Source organism: Perca fluviatilis, chromosome 10 (genome assembly GCF_010015445.1).
Source record: "Perca fluviatilis chromosome 10, GENO_Pfluv_1.0, whole genome shotgun sequence".
Taxonomy (NCBI): Eukaryota; Metazoa; Chordata; class Actinopteri; order Perciformes; family Percidae; genus Perca; species Perca fluviatilis.
Genome location: NC_053121.1, coordinates 12,506,661 through 12,519,093, shown reverse-complemented (window position 1 = coordinate 12,519,093; position 12,433 = coordinate 12,506,661).

The following is a 12,433-nucleotide window of genomic DNA, read 5'->3' as shown; positions in this document are numbered from 1 at the left end:
ATGTATATATGCATGTATTTTTGACATACTGAATGTATTATAGCTATTGCAGTAGTTTCTACCCCAGAATGGTCTCATGAGTCAAATAAATCATCCTTGAATAAGACCCTGGATTCCTGCCAGCTCAAGGGCGGCTGCTGTTGCTCACCCTGACCTTTGACCTTTCTGTGGAGGAAAAAGAAAAATATGAATTCCCATGCAGGGACCACTGGTAAAACATTTATTCCGATATTCTACTTGGGTAGAAGAAGTAATATAACATTGTAAAATTACAAGTTAAAAATTACACATTAAAAATCTAACTTAGGTGAAAAAAATATGCAGTCGGAATGGCTGGTGTAAATGGACAATTATTATTGATGCATTAACGTGTGAAATATTATTCTACATTGTGAATAGTAACTACAACTGTTTGTAGTGGAGTAAAATGTACATTTCCCTCTGAAATGTAAAGTGAGTAAAACGAAAGTACCTCAAAATTGTATTTAAAGCAACTCTAATCAATATTGTCAACAGGGGGTCCTCAAAGTTGCTGCGGTGGGGGGGCAACCAAATTATTGTTTGAAAGTTTATATATATTATATATATATGTCTGAAAATTAACAGTAACATAAATCCAACATATTTGTAAAGATACATTTTTTTTAATTTACACATTGATGATAGGCTTACTGGCCTATAGGTAAGGTAGCCATCCAGATACAGTTAAGCTTAAGGATTCACCATTCCACATTTTGACATTATGTATAAATATATGAATATGTCACCAATTATTATTTTAATAGCTTAGTGTGATGGTTGGGGTCGGCTGGCTGAGAGTTTTTGTTTTTGTTTTCTAGTTTCCTAGTTCTATTTCATTCCACGGTCAGTTTCCTCTGTTGGCCCTGCCTCTCTCTGTGTCTCCTGTGTTTTCTCCTCCTCCCGCCTGCTCCTGCCAGCTGACTACACACACCTGCTCGTCATTTCACCATCACCTCTCCCGCCATGCACACCTGCCAGCCATCTACAATCAAGCTCAGTATGAACCCCGGATCCACTCATCATCTTCGCTTGATCGTTGCTTCAGCCGTCCTGGTGACACGCAATACAAGCTCTCTAAAATTCTTTGTACTTACCTGTCCTTGTCTCTTGCTAACTTTGTCTGTGACTACGTTTACATGCAGCCAATAACCTGTTCAAAACCGGAATATTAGCAATAACCCGGTCGCGCACGGCCATGTAAACACCGGCAAAAACCCGAATATGCTCATATTCCGGTTTTTAAAACCTGCGCGCAGTATACCGGAAGTAAACAAGAAGTAGAGGTAAACATGGCGAGACGCAGCACAGCACCACACTTTTGGAGCGAGGAGGAAAGTTAGTGTGGTGAAAACCATGAATATAATGTCTTTTGTTGACGGCAGAAAGTACCGAGATAGTGGGATTTATAAGAAGGTGACCGAAAAGTTACGTGAAGCAGGGTTTGTCCGTACGTCCAGACGCTAACCGTGCGTCGCCGTTTACGTCGGGATATTGCCAATTGATTACAAATGCCATGTATACAGGAGTAACTCTCTCTGCTCACCCATGTAAACGGGTTATTCCGAATGTTTCAGAAACCCGAATAGTGACCTTAACTCGAAAATTGACAGCTTGTAAACGTAGTCACTGTTTCTCCCCTGCAGTCATCTCCTCCATACCTCTCAGTTACCTTCAGTCAGCTAGCTTCACCATTCGGTCCCCTCCTCACGGCTCCCTGCTCCGACCTGCCCCCGCTCCTGCTTCCAGCCATCCCCTCCTCGACTCCCATATTCCCCGGACTCCAGTGCCTCCTCCTCAGCTTTCCCCGGCCCCGGTTTCCCCACACTCCCCTAGCTCCCTCACCATCCTATCCCCCACTAGCTCCCTCGCCATCCTATCCCCCACTAGCTCCCTCACCATCCTATCCCCCACTAGCTCCCTCGCCATCCTATCCCCCACTAGCTCCCTCGCCATCCTATCCCCCACTAGCTCCCTCACCATCCTTCCTCAGTCCCAGAGCCCTCACTCCTACCCTTGGCGTCCGCCTTCCCACTCCTCCCTCTTTCCTGTTTTTCCCCCAATAAACCTGTTTTTGCTGAGCCTAGCGTTTGGGTCTGTTCTGTCTCCCTCACAACAGCTTAGTATTGCATGCACCATAAAAAGGTATATCTGAAGGCTCTAGTCAGCAGTTATTGTAGGCCCAATTTTTATATGCAGCTCAATTTTGTACATTATATATAGAAAGGGGTCCCTGCTCTGTCTCTTTTTTAGCTGAGCGGGGTCCTAGGCCTAAAATACGTTGAAGGCCCCTGGTATAAACAATTAATCAAATGCCTATATGTAATATGAAAGGAGTCCCTTGTAGTGACGAACCCACGGTTCTGCTTAGCCCTATGAAACGTTTTGGCTTCTTTTTGCTCTTCGTTTTGTTTTTTCACGGCTCAAAATTGTGCCGTAATGTTCAGTCTCACCGCCTTCATGGACCCTGTTTCGAGCGATGTTACGTTCTGCGCCAAGGCTTCGAAGCGTGCATCGAGAAATCCCGGAAGTTTTCCCCTAGAGAAGGGAGCTCCCGCTGGCGGCCGCTAGAGGGGCGCGGGAGATCGTTGTTAACATGATCCTGTTTAAAATCGGTTGAAAGTAACAACTATAAACGGAAGACTGATCTTGCTCAACTGGAGTCTCCCCCACCCCCACACACACACACACACACACACACACACACACACACACACACACGACCGTTGGATTAAAGAGGTGCTCGGCAATTTGACGCTTGAGAAGCTCAGATCTTCTCTGAAAGGCTCCTAGACATTCCTAGAGACATGGAACCCTTTCCTAGAACTCGTTGACTCCCTCAGCTTATCTCCTGACTTGAAGGACTGAGCTCCTTCTGGACTGCTCCATTTGACGCCAGCTGCTGTCGCCCCCCCTTTTTTATTTTTTTTCTCTCCTCTCTCTCTCTCCCCCTTTTACTTTTATCTTTTGGATGTTGTGTGTCCTTACTGGTGTGTGTCTGTCAGTGTGCATGGGTCTGTGTCGTTTGTCCCAGTCTGTTTTGGACCTGAACTGGGTTTTTTGCGGGTGGGTAGGGGACTGGAGGAGAAGTGACATGCTGGATGGATTTTAATACCTTCTTATGTCATTTAAAATGCAGTGATTGTGTTAGATTAGCCTTGCCACTGTTGTTGAATTGTTTTCAGCCCAAAAGAAAGTAGTAGTGTTTCATGTACATTTATTTTCGTTTAGATATGTTGATAATTGTGATCAGTGAATCACCTGTGTATTGTGGTCCACGCGCATGAGCGTCTCTCTCTCTCTCTCTCTCTGTCTGTTTTGGAAACAGAGAGAGAGAGACAGGTATGTTGACAGAGTATCCCACTTATAAATGTAAATCCACTGTTGATGCACTATGCCAGGACTATGTTCTGGAGGAGTGATGAGGGACAGATGTGTAGTTTGACAAGAGCGTGTGTGGAACTGATGCAGTCCCTGTCACATGTTGTGTCATTACAGACTCACTCAGTAAAACAAAGATCCAAAGAGAGCTGTGGTGTCGTGGTGATTTTGTGGTGTGTCCTGAGTCCGCTACATTAGCACTAGGGCTGGCCGATATGGAGTCAAATATCACGATATTTTTGACCAAATACCTCTATCGATACCGCAACGATATTATAGGGGCGACTATTGGTGCTTTCACAAAATATTTACACAGTGAGATCTTTGATAAATAATCATCAGTAATGTGGAAATAATGACTAAGTGGGTAAAGGCAAATAATAGAACAGTTACAACAGTCTGGTAAGTTCAGAAAATGACATCACTTTACTGTAATGCAGCCTTTAAAACCAGGAAAAGACACCACTTATGTCATATCACGATATTACGATATCTAGTCGCATATCACGATATTGATATAACATTGATATATTGCCCAGCTCTAATTAGCGCATATTTGGAGTCGTGTTTCTGTCCATCAGACGATATTTATTAATGCAGCTTTAAGTACAGTACTTAAAGTGATGGTTCGGAGTAATTCACCCTAGGGTCCTTTGCACCATGACCTCGAGCCAAACACCCCCCCAGAAGCTTTTTTCACCTGGGTCGAACATTGGGAGAGTTAGCTAGAGTAGCGTTATCAGCTGAATAGCTTAGCGCAACTACGTTTACAAGATACGTTTGTATCTTGTAAGTTACCCCACTAATAATGCCCGAAATGATACCAAACGTCTACAGTAGTACAAATAGGTTATGCTCTCATAAAATGATGGATTGGAAAGTTTGTAAGTACACCAGAAGTTTATGAACACTTGCCTGCTCTCTTCAGCTCTCTGTTGCTGCTGCTGCTGCTACCTGCAGTTAGACGAGTGCTTAGGGCGCCTTACAAATTACTACACCGAAAGAGTTACAACAAAAATATTTATTAATTCAATGATTAAATAAGGTAATGTCTCCAAACTTACCTCAATTATTACTTGTCTCCTGCTAGTTATACTACAGCACTTACTTAAAAAAAAAAAAAAAGTTAAATTAAAAAATATTTTTGTTGCATCTCTTTTCGGTGTTGTAATTTGTAGACGGCCCTAAGCACTCGTCTTACAGCAGCAACAACAACAGCAGAGAGCAGAAGCCAGCAGGCAAGTGTTATTTACATAAACTTCTGGTGTACTTACAAACTTTCCAATCCATCGTTTTATGAGAGCATAACCTATTTGTACTACTTGTAGACGTTTGGTATCATTTCGGGCATTATTAGTGGGGTAACTTACGAGATACAAACGTGGGTCCATTAGCCCCTGCGCTAAACTATTCAGCTGATAACGCTACGCTACGCTAACTCTCCCAAGGTTCGACCCAGGTGAAAAAAGCTTCTGGGGGGGGGGTGTTTGGCTCGAGGTCATGGTGCAAAGGACCCTAGGGTTAATTACTCCGAACCATCACTTTAAGAAAATGTATTTAGTTACATTCCAACATTGGTGATGGTAAGTGAGAGGTAGGTCTGATTTCCTCCACACCAGCTGCCAACGCCTGAGTTTCAACTCCTGAGACAGAGACAAGAGTCTGTCTGTCTTTTTCACTATTACTTTTTCTTGTTTCGCTTTTCTTTGCCGTTGGCTTTGCTTTCGGAAAGCTAACACGCAAATATATTTGATAGCATTAATCACTCTAATGCAGAAACTGAACTATTTTATGGTCCACACATACTGTACATCAGCTGGTATTCTAAGATTTTCAAAGAAGCACACACACAAATCAGCACAAAGATGGCAATGTTTATCTGGAGTCTTGTGCATGCTTATGTAGTGGAGAGACGAGAAAACAGGAAATTGGTAGCGTCTCGTTCCCTTCTGCCCAGCTTCAACTGCTAATTGAGCATATGGTCCCCCCCCCCATAGTACCTCATTAGAGAGGGAGATAGGGGGGAGAAACGGGGACAGAGGCTGAGGAGAGAGACGGAGGAAGAAGATGAAGTGATTGAAAGTCAGAGGGAAAGGAAGAGAAAATAAATGATGGCAGGAGAAAGAAATGAGAGACAGAGATGTGAAATTGCCCTCAGGTGGTGAACTCTGCTGTGACTGTGAAGCCCCGTGGCGTTGGCGAGAATTCCCTTCCTCGAGTCAAGCTGACAGCCATTCCTGTCAGAGAACCACAGGCTATGACACACACACACACACACACACACACACACACACACACACACACACACACACACACACACACACACACACACACACACACACACACACACACACACACCAGCAAATGCAAGCCCTTCTTTCTCACACACAGGAGTATTGCACCTAAAATATGTCCTGCATGTCTTCCCCCTCTCTCCCCCTTTCATTGCTTTCCTATCCTTAAAAGGCAGAAATGCCCCAAAAATAATCTTAAAAAAACAACAACTTTTCAAGCGATTCCACTGTTGCAGACTTATTTCCAATATCGGAATGAAATCCTGAGAGTCTTGCTAGAGTTGGGGCACTCCCAGTCACAGGGTGACCAGACGTCCCGGTTTGACCGGGACAGTCCCGATTTGACCGGGACAGTCCCGATTTTAAGTTCCTTGTCCCGAGTCCCGACAAAAGCCTGTCAGAATGCTAAAATGTCCTGGTTTACACCAACCACTATGAAATTGTCCCGGTTAAATGGTTAAAATGCTGACAGCTAAACAGTGTAAAAGTGTGACTGTTTTTCACTGTAGAGGATTCCGACAGCAGGACGTACACCAGCCTGCCGCTAAAGCTATTAGCTAAAAGACACAAACTAGCACTTGGTCCCTGCTGTTGTCGGAAAACCAACACAGATGTGAATAAATGTTGCGTTTACTTTAAACTGGTAAAACTCGTTGTGCATTCATAGTTATTGTAAAATACCCTTTTCTCATCTGTTTTTGTCGTTTAACAGCAATTTACTGGTGAAAGAAGTTATTGTTAAGTTATTATTACATTTTTTATAAATCATTTAAATTCCCCACCTTTTTTTGTGCTGATCCGAAAATTGATCCTATTTGTGACTCATAACCGTGATCCGATCCAACTGAGTTTTGTGATCTGTTCACTTCAATTCATGAATATTAACTGAGATACCCCATTATGTTGTGAGCAGTAGGCCTATGTATGCTGTTGGCAAAATTGTGTCTAATCTGTCTGTGTCTATGTCTGACCTGGGCTGGCACATATTCACTTTAAAAAGCGTGTGCGTGTACGAGCACTACGGTCACGCGCAAAGTGTCCCGGTTTTAGTTCCGGGAAATCTGGTCACCCTAGTGTAAGGTGGTCATAAAACTCAGTCCCAGTCAGTCTTTTTCCCGACAAAATCAAACATGTTTGATATTATCCTAAGTTTTAAGTCTTGATTGTGACGTTCCTTATGACCTCATAAGGAGCAAGATTCCAGATCGGCCCATTTGAGCTTTCATTTTCTCAAAGGCAGAGCAGGATACCCAGGGCTCTGTTTACACCTATCACACATTTCTAGCCACTGGGGGACCATAGGCAGGCTGGGGGAACTCATATTAATGTCAAAAAACCTCATGAAGTGAAATTTTCATGCCATGGGACCTTTAACGTTAGATGTGAGATGATTGTCTTCATGTGTGAGATGGTGTCAGACTTTAGTCTTTTCAAAGTCTGTTCAGCGTCTGGTAGTGTATGGTAGGCATCATCTGCATGTGTACATTTCATTGACAGTATATGATAAAGTAAGAACTTATTTCTCTTTAAAATTAGCACCCGGCCACCACTTAACCAAATGCCAGTTAAAACACGTGCAACATGTATAATTAACACCACATTTTAGTGCATTGTATGAGTGTTCATTAGTCTGCATCAGTAAAACAAGTCACGACTACAGGCAAAGAACTAATATTTTTTCAATTAAGGGCCAAACGGATTAAACATACACCAAAGAATATAACCAGTCCAAATAAAATTACAACAGATGGAAAATTGGCAAACACTAAAATGAGCGGAGCCCACCTCATCGCCAGTACATATAGACAAACCGAGCCCTGCAGGATTTTTTTTCTCTCCGATATTTTTATTGAAGTTCAATCACAAACACAGAAATGCTCATACAATGCACATTTTCCTTCTTTTTTTGTCCAAAGTGTCAAAGCACAAACCCCCCCTCCCCTCTCCCTAGCCACATCCACAAACGACACCTCCCACGGAGCACTGTACCTGGAGCACTGTAGGAATCTGCTGGAAGTCAAGTACCAAACTGCAAATTGTAATTGTAAATTGATAAAATAAATAAATAAATAAAAAACCCAGAATGAATAGATAGAGAAATAAAGATAAATGGGTAGAAGGCGAATTTAGACAGACAAATACAGACTATGTAACTGACAGAAAGACAAGCAAAGAAGCGAAACAGAGGAAAGAAAAAATCTTAGCATTGCTCGCCTAGCCAAAAGAGAAGCGAAGGACAGTGTGCGACTTTTGGTTGGAGTTAGGCATGTGTCATCCACCCCAGTGGTGCCAAAAAATAACAATCAGTGGGGTTGGGCTCTAGCTCAAGATCAAGAATGAGGAACAAGGTTTGGAAAACATCTCTCCAGTATTTTTCCAGGCTGGGACAAGTCTAGAACATGTGAATAAGTGACGCCTCACCACTCTTACATTTGTCACACATGGGATCAACATCCGAGTACATATGAGATAGTTTGACTTTAGATATATGAGCCCTGTGCACCATCTTAAACTGTAACAGGCATTGACGTGCACAGAGAGATGTTGAATTTACCAGCCTGAAAATGGAATCCCATACATCGTTTGACAGTGAGAGGTTTAAATCCTGCTCCCAGGCAGTTTTAATTTTGTCCACAGGAGCCTGTTTTATGCCCATCATTTTGTCATAGACGACCGATATTAAGCCCCTTGCGCGATGGATGCAGACCCAGTAATACGTCGGCGGTGGTCGCAGTGGTTGCCTCGGGGAAACTACGCATCTGAGAATGGAGGAAGTCTCTCGCCTGCAGGTATCTAAAAAAATTTGGTAGGCTGAACTTTTCAGACAATTGTGCAAATGATGCAAAGTTATTACCAGTAAAAAGATCTTCAAACTTCTCGATGCCCCTTCTGCGCCATTCTTGGAATGCAGAATCGGATAGTGAAGGTTGAAAGGAAGGGTTGGACAAAATAGGACTCAAGAGAAATCATGGAAACCAAAATGCCTCCTGAACTGAGCCCACACCCTCATTGTATGCCAAACTGTCAGACTATCAGTTCATTTACTTGTGGGGCGAAGGAGTGAGGATGCCCTGCAGGATTTTAAATACCTGCGCTAACAAGGTCTCAAAACTCCCTAACATCCCTTTACACTGAGTGCCAACACATCCTCAGTCACTTGTCTCTCCTCTGTTGTGTTTTTGCGTCATTGTCCTCTCTGTAATGTTCTGGCTGCCTCGTGCGATTTAACCAAATCTGATGCAAAGTAGAAGTTTCTACAGAAGCCTCTCTATCTCCCTCGCTATCTCTCCTCCAAACCTGTTTTGAAAGGCGTGCCAAAGCTGATCTGAAGGCTCTCAAATTGATACTTAAATCTGCCCAAATCACAGAAGGCTCAGGACGAAGAATTTTTAATCTCCACCCACCCGCAGGCCAGAGCTCACTCTGCCATGACAAAACATATCTCTCTTTCTCTCTCTCACTGCCTGTCTGTGACTCTCATCTCGTATCTTTGGTCATAATAACATCCAATGTGTCTCAAAAAGCATTTTGAGGACGACAGTGTGCAGGAGCGGGCCAAGATCGCCATTGGTTAACATAAGCAAAACGTTCTCAGTAAGTGATGTGATGGCTAAGTATAAGAGTCGGTTTAATGGATGGGTATCCTCGTGTCAACGCTGAAAGAAATGAAACACACTGGACTTCAGTGCTAACAGAAAGCTACATGCGTAAGGACAGCAGCCGTGGCTCATAGTTTCGCCGTCTAGTGTATATCTGCCATATGATACGCACAAACTAACACAGTTGCAAAGTCGAGTGAATGTATTTGTGGTGTCCAGGGTTCTTAGGGCTGTGTATTGCCAAGAATCTGACAATACAATACATGGGTCACGATTCAATATATTTCGATACTGTGCGTAAGGCGATATATTGGGATTTTTTTATAGTATCATTTTAGAAAAACTAGTATTTAAAAAAAGACATGATGTGCATAAAAGTCAAAGAAGTTTACTTTAGGTAAACAATTCAGTACATAGAAAATCTAACTGCCAGTTTGGGATTGTGGTTCACAGGTTCTTAGTGAGCAATTTTGTATGTGCTAAAGTAGGCCAAAGGTCAGCCATAGCTACGTTGTTAGCTTCTAGCATAAAGTCAGGCACTGTTAGGAAAGGACACTAGTGGTGTGTCTCAGCATAGCCATCTAGCGGTAGGGAGTTTAAACACAACATTAACGTGAACCACTGTCTTATACCACGTTTTTGAACGTAAACTTAAAAATAAAAATCGATATTGCGTTTTTGAAAATCGATACAGTATTGCAAAATAAAATATCGCGATACTCAAGTGTATCAATTTTTACTTACAACCCTAAGGGTTCTACAAGTAAAAGTATAGTTAAGTTTTTGTGAAAGGCAATGGTGACCAGCAATTGCTCCCAAGACTTTGGATAGACATGGAACTGTCTTGGTTGAATTATCAGCACTACACGTGAGCAACTGTAAGAAAATACTGTGAGAAATACTGTACCTCAAGTCCCATGGAGCAGCTGTGAGGCACATCCACTGTAGAACTTACACTGCTCTTGTGTGTGCTAGTAGAAGTAGAAAGTACCTCAATATTTGTACTTAAAGCTTTAGTGCTTAATAACTTTGTGATATTAATGAACTTCCATTAGATTCGGGGTGGTGCGCGATCACAGGAAGCTTGTATCATGTGGACGCGTCGACAGCATTGTTGTCATTACTTAGAATTCCTCATGAGGGCGGCAGAAACTACGCACTTTAGCTTTAAAGTGATGGTTCGGAGTAACTCACCTTAAGGTCCTTTGCACCCTGACCTCGAGCCAAACACCCCCCCAGAAGCTTTTTTCACCTGGGTCGAACATTGGGAGAGTTAGCGTAGAGTAGCGTTATCAGCTGAATAGCTTAGCGCAGGGACTAATGGACCCACGTTTGTATATTGTAAGTTACCCCACTAATAATGCCCGAAATGATACCAAACGTCTACAAGTAGTACAAATAGGTTATGCTCTCATAAAACGATGGATTGGAAAGTTTGTAAGTACACCAGAAGTTTATGAACACTTGCCTGCTCTCTTCAGCTCTCTGTTGCTGCTGCTGCTGCTACCTGCAGTTAGACGAGTGCTTAGGGCTGTCTACAAATTACTACACCGAAAAGAGATACAACAAAAATATTTATTAATTTAATGATTAAATAAGGTAATGTCTCCAAACTTACCACAATTATAACTTGTCTCCTGCTAGTTATACTACAGCACTTACTTAAAAAAAAAAAGTTAAATTAAAAGATATTTTTGTTGCATCTCTTTTCGGTGTTGTAATTTGTAGAAGTCCCTAAGCACTTGTCTTACAGCAGCAACAACAACAGCAGAGAGCAGAAGCCAGCAGGCAAGTGTTATTTACATAAACTTCTGGTGTACTTACAAACTTTCCAATCCATCGTTTTATGAGAGCATAACCTATTTGTACTAACGTGTAGACGCGTTGTATCATTTCGGGCATTATTAGTGGGGTAACTTACAAGATACAAACGTGGTCCATTAGCCCCTGCGCTAAGCTATTCAGCTGATAACGCTACTCTACGCCAACTCTCCCAATGTTAGACCCAGGTGAAAAAAGCTTCTGGGGGGGTGTTTGGCTCGAGGTCATGGTGCAAAGGACACTAGGGTGAATTACTCCGAACCATCACTTTAAGTACAGTACTTGTGGAAATGTACTTAGTTAAATTCCACCACTGCTGATGTCCTTTGTGACAATGCAAGCTTTGATATTGTAGCAATATTTACATGAAAGATGTGGAAGAGTGGAAATCGTCTTAACTGCTGGAGCGTTTCACTTCTCTCTTAGTGTCACCCCCTCCCTGCGTCAAATGGCATTTAGTCCCACGGCATGTCTGCATTTGCCCGCACTCTAATTGGTCTGTAGCATCTGTCCTCACACACACACACAAATACACACTCTCAAACAAACATACACACAAGTCTAATGCTGCGTCTGTCAGCAAAACAAGGAGGAAGGCACAAAAAGCTTGCCAGAATTCCACTTTAGTGATGTAATGTGTACACACACACACACACACACACACACACACACACACACACACACACACACACACACAGGGCATTCATGATAGAAACGCAAAGGTAGTAATAAACTGTTTATGCGGTTTTAAAAAGGGAAGGAGTAAACATCTTGGAGCATTTCACCGGTTTGAGTTCTGCAAGACAAGTACACGATGGATTTTTTTAAAGCTAACACTGGTGGAACATCTTTGATGACACACAGTGACCTAATACTCCAGGGTGGAATGTTCGCACAGCTTAATGCCACATTTTGTTTTGCACATGGATATTAAAAGCGTATTTGGTGGTGCTTGTTTTTACATCGGCTATAAAAACAACACACGCTCTCGCGACTTCCCCGGGGGCTGCTGGCAAGTTGACTCGCTCGGAAAGGATCAAGCATGAAAAAAAAAAATAAAGGGATGAGGAGTTCCTTTAATCTGAGTTTTAGGAGACGGGGTAGGAGAGAAAGCAAGAGGGGGTAAGAAGAGAAGGAGCCAACAACAAAGAGAGCAAATGACGAGGGGAGACAAAACAAGAGAATAACAAAAGGGGTGGAAATAATGTAACAGTTCTAAACATGGTGTGGAGAAACACTCAAATGTATGAGCATTCATTCAAAGACAGGACGCACGCAGAGTGCAAACACACTAATAATACACGCCACACATGCCCTCCC